This window comes from Lolium rigidum, chromosome 3 (assembly GCF_022539505.1).
Source record: "Lolium rigidum isolate FL_2022 chromosome 3, APGP_CSIRO_Lrig_0.1, whole genome shotgun sequence".
Lineage (NCBI taxonomy): Eukaryota > Viridiplantae > Streptophyta > Magnoliopsida > Poales > Poaceae > Lolium > Lolium rigidum.
In genome coordinates this window covers 26669340-26677560 of record NC_061510.1, presented here as the reverse complement: position 1 = coordinate 26677560, position 8221 = coordinate 26669340, and positions in this window count along the sequence as shown.

Below are 8221 nucleotides of genomic sequence, written 5' to 3'. Positions count from 1 at the left end.
CTGAGTATGCTAGAAATCAGGCCTTTGATTTTTATCATGTCTCAATCGATTCCTTAGTTATTAGATTTTGCCTCATGATTCATGCTGATATGGTAGTTACAAGCGAGCTGCAACTGAGATTTTCTAGTTGCAAGTGAATTACAACTGAGATTTTTCTAGTTATAAGTGGGTTGTAACTAAGATTCTTTTTTCTAGTTACGAGTGAGTTGTAAATGAGAAAAAAATATAAACACTGTTGAATTTGCTTTAAGATTCATATTGAGCTATGAGTTACACATGAGTTGTAACTAAAACTTAATAGCGTTACGTGACTGAGATTTACACTTATGTATATGCAATTGGGCCCTGTGCTTCTGATTTTACTCTTTCTTTACGGCTTCCTAAAAGATACTCCAGATAGCCGCGCGGATCCACACATGAATGCGTGCGACTGAAGAATCGCAGCTCCATGACGCAGTGTACCAGAGACAATCAAGAGCACAGCAGGCGGTACAATCAGATGCATTGCACCAGTGCACCGGATAATAATTCAATAATCAAAGCCAGCTGTTTAGGTACTCTCTGATTAGCCTACAAACTAATCTTCAAGCTGTATGGTGTGTGGGGCTAGCTTACCCCAGTACGTACGAGCAGAGGGCGTACGTGTTCATCTTCAGCGAGTACCATCCATCCTTGTCACTTGACAGGCGACAGAGTTGTTGCATCGTCGCCGATCGCAGTGGTCAACACGGGATGGCTAGCTAAACGATCTGATAATTAGTTTACAAGGACACGCCATCCATCTTTAAATTAGGTGACGATTTACACGCGCATTTTCGCTCCTATGTATCCATGAACCGGAAATGTGGAAAAAGAAACTGATCTAGACCTCTACCCACTAGCTTCTGTCAGCTAGATATTTTAGATGTTGTATCTTTTTTTCCTTCGAATGTTTAGATGTTGTATCTAGAATACTTGTTGATAAAGATATGCCTAGGACCTGTACTCCCTCAGTCTTTTGTATAGAGCATATTTTTAACGGGTTAATACAAGACTATGACCACAAGTGGCTTCATTAGAGCATCTCCAACAGGCGCGGTAACCGATGTTGTATCCAAAAAAGTGACTGGTTTAACGCGTGGGCGTAAATTGATGCTCCAACATTTGCTGTAACCGGCGCTGTAAAATAGAGCTTGTGACAAAAGCGCTATCTCGTGCACTATATCTACCACGCCGGAAAAGAGCGAGCGGTATAAGTCGCGCGCAGAAACAACTACCTATTCTCCAAAATTTAGATCTTCTGTTGGAGGTGAACATGGCCTCACGCGTAAAACATGGATGGAGCGCGCTGCAAAGTGCTTTTACAGCTCTAAAATTTAGAGCGCCTGTTGGAGATGGTATTATTCTACAAATTATGGTTGTAAGTATGATATATAAACCAATGCCGTGATTTTCATATTTAAAATAACTCATGGCCATGATGGCTACTATCACATAAACCACATACGAATTGTGTAACTGTCGGTCGATGATATGTTTCTTAACCAAACATATCATGCCTTCTAAAAACAAAGCTAATATATCATTGTAGAGTATAGAAAGACGATATTTGTTGCAGAATTGTTAGAACGGTGACATCCAGCATTCATCCAATCGTACTGTGTGGCACCCCTCACAATAGACAACAATGGACTACCAAGTATTTATGAGTCTTGGAAAGCACAACAATGCCACAGTGCGGAGGCGATAGCCAGTAAAATTTGGGTGAGTCTTGTTGTACCAAGTTTCTATTTAATAAAAAGTTTAGTTATCCCTTAATGTGATGAACGCCTGGTCTCTTTGCCGCCATGGCAACTCTGTCAGTGCCCTCATGTAGTTTGGGTAGTAGGCATGCCACGAGTTCTCTGCATATATGTGCACACACTAATCATATTTTCAAAATAAATAAAATGTGTCAAAAGCAAATAAAAACAAAGAAATATAGTGGAAAAGTGGGATAACAATAAAGATATAATAAACAAAGGCAATAATAATTACAATAGTAGAAAATTAATAAAAATATGGACTTTGACTTACTTTTTTCAACGTTCGACCAACGTAAGATAATGTAAATATAGAAAAACACTGTATGAGCAATACCTTCAAAACTCTATATTGAATGAGGTAAATGCAGAAAATAATTGTGTCATGTTCATGCATTGTTGTGGAAATTTTTAGGACTGCTAATCAGATATGTGAAATATTTTTTTATCACATTGTCGTGTCATTGTAAGTTATGTGTGCATCAGCAAAAAACAAACATCACCGCCACTTAGACGCGGGCCTTGTTTCGAGGTCACAGTTCATAGGATTTGTGGAATACCAGGAAGTTCTTTCGGCTGAGAAATTAGCGAATATTTGTGACTGCATCAGCTCAGCTAGTTGGCAAAAGATTTAATGTGGAACTTATCTGGGTATTCAAGACATGATACAATTAATATGAGACACATGAGATAGTTTGGGCCACACCCTATTATATTTCAACCACAAGCATGCTTACGTGCCCAGATAGAAAATACTAGTTTATTAAATACTGAGTAGCAAAATGGTTTGTTGCCAATACCTAGGGAGTAGAAACAATACATACCATAATTGTTCCTTAATATTGGGCTGACCGATCCTAGAAACAACATGAAGAAACTATACATGGTAGAGCTTTTTTCATAACATTGGTTTCAGTTCTCCTCTTTACCAATGAGCTAAAATATAGAAGCTTGTTGGAAATGCCACATAACAATCAGATGCACCGACATGAAAAATAAATGAAAATACTGGAGCCTAAGTAGTGTGATTAACCTTAAAAAACTCGATGTGTTTATGTGTTGGGTCTGAAGGCGTACAAGAAAACGACGTGTTCATCGTTCGGCTAATATCATATGCATGTATCATTTTGTTACGAGGCAGAGTTGTTGAATCATCACATATCGCACTAGTCGATGCGAGTAAGTAACTACCTAATGTGGCTAAGAATATGTTAATTAGAACTGTAAATTATGGATGTGTGCATTGATTGATTGATGCAGAGGCTGGGTTCTACCCATTATTTCAACAAAATGTTAATTATTAGTTTTCACCACCTTGTCGTATCAAGAATGTAAAATCTCGTCGACATTGAGATTGTTTTTTTGCTTTCAAGAAAATTTTAGAGTGTATTGGTAGAAGTAAATTCCTTTTACTGTACTCTCTCTTCGAAGATACATGGTGTCACATGTTCAGGTTGAGGATATATTGTAGAGCGGACTTTTATATCCATGTCCTCGCTGTTATAAAAAATTAGTGTCATGCACTATTTCGTGATTTGGGAGGAAAGCTTGTAATGCGGACCGAATTATGTCAAACTGATATCACATCGGGGCCAAGTTATAGAAACTTAGAACATATAGAAACTTACTTTGTCACTTTCTCAATTGAGAAGACATAACTAATTGTCGTATTATTTGACAAAATTTGCATGGGTTACATTCAAACAAATATCTATGTATGTTTACCATTTTTTTAAAGATTTACAAAATGCCCAAATGTGTTTTTTGATTAGATCTTGTTGCGGTCAGAAACCCACCGGCGAGCGGCGACGGGCAACACGAGAGAGCCGGGAGGCTCCCGGGACTGCGGCTGGCCCCGGTCCCTCGAGCGACGGCCCGCAAGGACTCGGCACGCACGTCCGATGCCGGTGCAAGGGCGTGCCACCTGACCTATACCCGGTCGGGAAGGTGATGGATTTGCCTCGCTTAGTTTCCTGCATGGCATACACGTAAACATTAAATACGAGTCTCGATCGGCTCTCGGGTTGTCCCGTGAATCGGCTCAAGCACCCATGATTCGTACGAGGTGTACGATCACATGGTGGTCCTGCTTGATCAAAATAAAGCTAAAACGACCTACTACGATTTAGGGTTTTCACCACATAATCGAAACATCCTACGCGTGATTGAGCCTGGCGGCCACGCACGGTGATCGTAAACCGACCCTAGACAAGGCCTAAAAACCAACATGAAGTTGATCCCCGGAACATCCCGTCTACGGCTAGCAAACTACACCCTACGCGCCACCGGATCCTTCAACCCGTTTGTAAGGCCTAACTATGCAGATATTAAACTAATCCTTGAAGAACAAGGAGCAATCATAACGGATCGGATCTACTAAATAATGATCAAGCGAGGTGCCGCCCTTACACCTAAGTGTTGGAGATATGCCCAAGAGGCAATAATAAAAGTAGTTATTATATATATTTATGTTTATGATAAATGTTTATATACCATGCTATAATTGTATTAACCGAAACATTGATACATGTGTGATATGTAAACAACAAAGAGTCCCTAGTATGCCTCTTAACTAGCTTGTTGATTAATGGATGATTAGTTTCATAATCATGAACATTGGATGTTATTAATAACAAGGTTATATCATTGTATGAATGATGTAATGGACACACCCATTTAAGCGTAGCATAAGATCTCGTCATTAAGTTATTTGCTATAAGCTTTCGATACATAGTTACCTAGTCCTTATGACCATGAGATCATGTAAATCACTTATACCGGAAAGGTACTTTGATTACACCAAACGCCACTGCGTAAATGGGTGGTTATAAAGGTGGGATTAAGTATCCGGAAAGTATGAGTTGAGGCATATGGATCAACAGTGGGATTTGTCCATCCCGATGACGGATAGATATACTCGGGCCCTCTCGGTGGAATGTCGTCTAATGTCTTGCAAGCATATGAATAAGTTCATAAGAGACCACATACCACGGTACGAGTAAAGAGTACTTGTCGGAGACGAGGTTGAACAAGGTATAGAGTGATACCGAAGATCAAACCTCGGACAAGTAAAATATCGCGTGACAAAGGGAATTGGTATTGTATGTGAATGGTTCATTCGATCACTAAAGTCATCGTTGAATATGTGGGAGCCATTATTGTTGTGGATATACTTCATAGGTATACCATCGACATGGTCCGATTCCGGCAAGCCCGGGTGGCCCACAGATGGTGGTGATGGCATATGGCCCACCGGGCGGCCCAGTTGTTGTTGATCAAGATGGAAGATGTCCAACCCAGGAGCAAGGAGCCGGATCCCAACCGCACTACAAAGGTAGTCGGATCCGAACCGCCCTACGAAGGTAGCCGGATCCGAACCGCCCTACAGAGGTACCCGGATCCGAACCACCCTACAGAGGTACCCGGATCCGAACCGACCTACAGAGGTACCCGGATCCGAAGAGGTCTATGCCAGGAGTCGGATCCGTGAAGGCCCATGAAGGAAGCCGGATCCATGACGACAAGTTAGGAATAGGTGGATCCTTGACGTACACGGTAAGACATTGTACCGTAGTTAGGTAAACTCCGTATCCGGGTAGGACTCTCCATGTAAACCCTAGATCCGTGCGCCTTTATAAGCCGGATCCTGGGAGCCCTGAGGGCAGATCTCGAGCTAGAAGCGAGACAACCACAACTCATTGTAACAACGCGAAAGCGCCCAGATAATTCCAGACAAGCAGCAGTAGGCCCTGTCATCGTGCAGGTGTTCCGAAGCTGGGTAACTCGCGTACCACCGTCCCGTGTGCACTCCGCCCTATGGCCCCTACTTCTTCTCCCCCTCGTGAGGATCCCTCCTCCGAGGTACCGTCGATTAGGCAACGAGCGGCTGGCGCCCACCGTGGGGCCAGCGGCGTCTGGAGGCCGGAACCGGGAGGGTTCCACATCATCATCTGCGGAACCGTCGATTTCGACGGAAACACATTGGAAAGTTCCGCACGGACCGCCATCGAGCCGGAGACGTTCACGGAGATCCGATCCGAGCAGGATCCGCCCATGGCTGGAACCGCTCTATATCAGGAATTTCCGATGCATGGACCGCTTGTGAGCAGGATACGTCTGCGAAAAGAATTTGAGCCGGAACCTCTTAAGGATGGATCCGCCTTATAAGTTTTGAAAATTCGTCTTGCAAGCCCAGCGGCAGCGCAGGTTCGAGCTCTAAGTCTCCGTGTATCCACATCGGAGCTGACCCGTATGTCCAACTGAGAAACGATCAGCCTTGTGCGCGTGTACCAGGCTAGGCCGGATCCATCTGGCCTAATGCATGCTGCGTGTACGGAGTACCAAGCACCACATCGATGATCAATTTGGAGTCTCTAAAAGAAAAGGGGAAATCATCTTTCGTACAACATCACGTGAAGATCCAGTCGGAAGAGTACACGTACATGCTCCTCAAAATCCATGTAAGCACATGTGCTTCCGACATGCCTACTCCTCCACGTAAAGCAAAGGACAATTAAACTACTAGCTGTCGTGATTCCGCTATGGCTGGCTATGCCGCCGCGGTGTGTTTAGATTCCGCCATGGCATGGCGTTGGTCTGTTTCCGACTCTATCGTAGCTGGCTTTGCCGCTGTGGATTGTTTCGATTCCGCTTGAGCTGGCTTTGCCGCCGCGTTTGTTTCCGATCCCGTCTTAACCGACTCTGCCGCCGCGGCTCGTTTAGAATCAGTTGCATAACACACATGGACAGAGGCAGAACGCTTAATCCACAGGAACGAAGGCGGAAACGAGCGGGCTTCGTCACCTTTTGCCGGAGTACACATCACATGAATGAAAAGACAACTACAGCGATTCCGCCTAGCGAAGAAACTATGCATGTAATTTGCATCTTCCCGTGCATTGATTGAATGGTGCTTATGCATGCAATCTGCACGCTGGCAAACAGATCACATTTGATCGATTCCGGCTCCTTGCTCCAGCAACAGCCCACAGTCGACCTGTACATGTTTTCCTGAGAAAAGAAAGGGATTGACGCGGAAAAAATCGAAGCTTCACGTATGGATCACTGCGTGCATGAATTTCTCGGCCAGGATGCCATGCTTTCCGACCGATCGAAGATTCAACGTGTGAGGATTCTGCGTAAAGCAGCTCCGGATCATTACATCTACGCCGATTTTTCCGTTTTACTTCGCGATGAGCTGTCACGGTCAGATTCCAGGACTGTTATGTCCGCATATTTGCCGTGACCGGTTCCATTCCACCTTGGCTTCCGACGTCAGCTACATTTAAACAGCTAAGTCCCTATTTATATTTAATGTTTTAAAATTTTGTGATCATAAGATTAAGACTGGTTCACTCATGTCCTGAGTCTTTTACCGCTTTCACTGTTGATCATATCTTTTCCACGATTGGCCTCGCGCTCGTGAAATACTTTGTACTGTTTTTGCTGCATAAGGCTCCAGTACGCTATAAAATTTCCGCCTTCGGGCGTTAGCTTGAGTTTTCTGGTCTACACGTTTTCTGTTGTTTATATGTGGATTTCTTAGTAGTGACATTTCGGTACTTAAAGCCGGCCTCTCGTTTACGAGGTTCTTGATTGTTTCGCTATTAAGCGCTATCGCCTCAGCAGATGTTCTGTGCTTAAAGTTTGTCGTCTCGCGAAAAGTCAAGCATATAAACCAGAAGAACGAATAAACCAGCACTTGCTTAAAACATATAAATTACATTAACTGTTCAAGATAGTTGAGTTTTTTCCGCCTTGACAGTTTTATGTTGTTCAACTGCTGCATAGTTTCAGCTTTAAAACATTTGTTTAAAGGCAGTTTTTGTTCCGCCTTACATTTGTTCGTTGAACATGATCAAAGAAACAATTTAATACAAATATGATTTTATGTTTATATATCAGGTACATGACGCTTGGACCTTCAACAGTCCCCCGAGGTTAGGCGGATCCATGGCGTGCACAGCTGGAAAAGCAACTTGAGTCTTGATTCCGCTATGCTTAGCCGGAACCAACCCTCGGGGGCTGCGGTTTGATCTTAGGTGAAAAGTGTGTTTCCTTTCGGGTATCAGTGCTGGAAATTTCCGCCTAGATGCTTGAGATTTACGCTATTTCTAAGTCACATATAAAGATAAAGCTACTCTAAGAGCTCCAAGCTGGATTTTCAAGTAAATTCACCTTGGCACTCGGGGGCTACATCGATGAAGTTCTCTTTGGAGCAATGAGCCGAAAAGTTTCCACCTTGACGCTTGGGGGCTAAGTTTCTGAGCACCGAGTCTCCTTGGAGCAAGCCGAGTCAATGCTCGGGGGCTGCATATGGTTATCCCAAGAAAATTTAGAAGATGGCGAAAATCCGGCTAACTAGTCGGATCCGCACCTGAATGTTGGGTTGCCGGATACGAGCCTATATTTTTTGGTAGGTGGATCCGCACCTGAATTTT